Genomic DNA, 2500 nt, shown 5'->3' on the forward strand with positions numbered 1-2500 from the left:
ACTAGGCTCGGGACGGCCTCGGCACAGCTCGGGACGGCCTGGGACGCCCTTGCCACAGCTCGGGACGGCATGGGACGCCCGAGACTTTGCTCGGGACGGCCTGGGACGCCCTTGCCACAGCTCGGGACGGCCTGGGACGCCCGAGACTTTGCTCGGGACGGCCTGGGACGGCCTCGGCACAGCTCGGGACGGCCTGGGACGCCCGAGACTTTGCTCGGGACGGCCTGGGACGTCCGAGACTTTGCTCGGGACGGCCTGGGACGTCCGAGACTTTGCTCGGGACGGCCTGGGACGCCCGAGACTTGGCTCGGGACGGCCTGGGACGCCCTCGCTACAGCTCGGGACGCCCGAGACTTGGCTCGGGACGGCCTGGGACGCCCGAGACTTGGCTCGGGACGGCCTGGGACGCCCGAGACTTGGCTCGGGACGGCCTGGGACGCGCTCGGCACAGCTCGGGACAGGCCGGGACGCCCGAGCCGAGCTTCGGGTCGCACGAAATCTCTTCGTATTCCGACATATTAGAAGCTTCCCATCATGTAGTAGGCCGAGCTTTGCCCTTTGGATGCCCTATGGTGCTTGGCGAGCACTAGGGAACGTGCCAGCACAAGTGCTGTGCACGCTCTGGGGAAGGAGCTCAACCCTCCCCCTTATAGTGCAAAGTTATTGTTTTGCCTATTTTCACAAGGAAACATCAATTTTTTAACCAAGCATACTGGGCCTTTACTCCTTCGTTACTCGTCGGAATCCAGCAAACTTATACTCGTTGGAAAGGCCTTTTCGCAAGGATTTTTTTGATATATTATAATAGCGATTCCGATAAATATTTATTTTTCTATGAATTTTTAAGTGAATAAACACCGGAAAATTCATAAAAAATAGAAAAAAAAATATTTTCTTCCGTTTCTTTTCTCCAATAATTCATAAATAATACCTCAATAGTATAAATGAAGAGAGAGTCGAAATGGCCCGGGTGGGTTTCGAAATGTCCCACGACCCCATAGAATGCACGGGCCAGCCGAGCCAAAGCAGGGGGACGCGCATGGGACAGCAGGGACGCGCACGGGACAGCGTCCCTATGGCTCGGGACGGCATGGGACAGTACGGGACGCCCTTGGTAAAGCTCGGGACTCCCATCGGACGCGCATGGGACGGCCTTGCTAGGCTCGGGACGGCTTGCTAAGGCTCGGGACGGATGGGACAGCACGGGACGCGCATCGGACGGCCTTGCTAAGGCTCGGGACGGCATGGAACAGCACGGGACGGCCTTGGTGAGGCTCGGGACGGCATGGGACAGCACGGGACGGCCTTGGTGAGGCTCGGGACGGCATGGGACAGCACGGGGACGGCCTTGGTAAGGCTCGGGACGGCATGGGACAGCACGGGACGGCCTTGGTAAGGCTCGGGACGGCATGGGACAGCACGGGACGGCCTTGGTGAGGCACGGGACGGCACTCGGTGAGGCTCGCGGACGGCATGGGACAGCACGGGACGGCCTTGCTAAGGCTCGGGATGGCCTGGGACGGCCTTGGTGAGGCTTGGACGGCACGGGACGCGCATGGGACAGCATGTGACGGCCTTGGTAAGGCTGGGCACGGCATGGGACGCACATGGGACACCTTATGGGGATCATCAAGGGACGTTGCACGGGACATTCTTAGCCATGAAGGGCCTTCACATGGGACATCTTAGGAGTCAAGAGCCGGCACATGGGACAATGGGAGTTCACACGCACGGGAACACTTCGGCTACTTCCGTTCGGACGTCGTGGGATCTTTATGTCCCCATTAGCACCGACGCATCAACATGCTAGGAAGCTAGGTCCGAACTTCTCGAAGTGTCGATGGCACTTGGACGGATACGCATCCGATCCGATGTTATGATGATGTACTTTCTCCGATATCGATGTCGGGGTGTATTCCGATGTTATGATGTACTTTCTCGAGATCGATGGGACGACCTTGGTAAGGCATGGGTCGGCCTTGGTAAGGCTCGGACGGCACGGGACGCGCATGGGACGGCCTTAGTAAGGCTCGGGACAAAATGGGACAGCACGGGACGCCATGGGACGGCCCTTGGTAAGGCTCGGGACGGCCTGGGACGGCCTTAGTAAGGCTCGGGACAGCACGGGACGTCCTTGGTAAGGCTCGGGACGGCATGGGACAGCGCGGGACGCCATGGGACGGCCTTGGTGAGGCTCGGACGGCACGGGACGCGCATGGGACGGCCTTAGTAAGGCTCGGGACAAAATGCGACGGCACGGGACGCCATGAGACGGCCTTGGTGAGGCTCGGACGGCACGGGACGCGCATGGGACGGCCTTAGTAAGGCTCGGGACAAAATGCGACAGCAAGGGACGCCATGGGACGGCCTTGGTGAGGCTCGGACGGCACGGGACGCGCATGGGACGGCCTTACTAAGGCTCGGGACAAAATGCGACAGCACGGGACGCGCATGGGACGGCCTTAGTAAGGCTCGGGACAAAATGCGACAGCAAGGGACG

Source organism: Eschscholzia californica, unplaced genomic scaffold, assembly GCF_041429995.1.
Source record: "Eschscholzia californica isolate CP2 unplaced genomic scaffold, dmEscCali1.0.p SCAF_273, whole genome shotgun sequence".
NCBI classification, from domain to species: domain Eukaryota; kingdom Viridiplantae; phylum Streptophyta; class Magnoliopsida; order Ranunculales; family Papaveraceae; genus Eschscholzia; species Eschscholzia californica.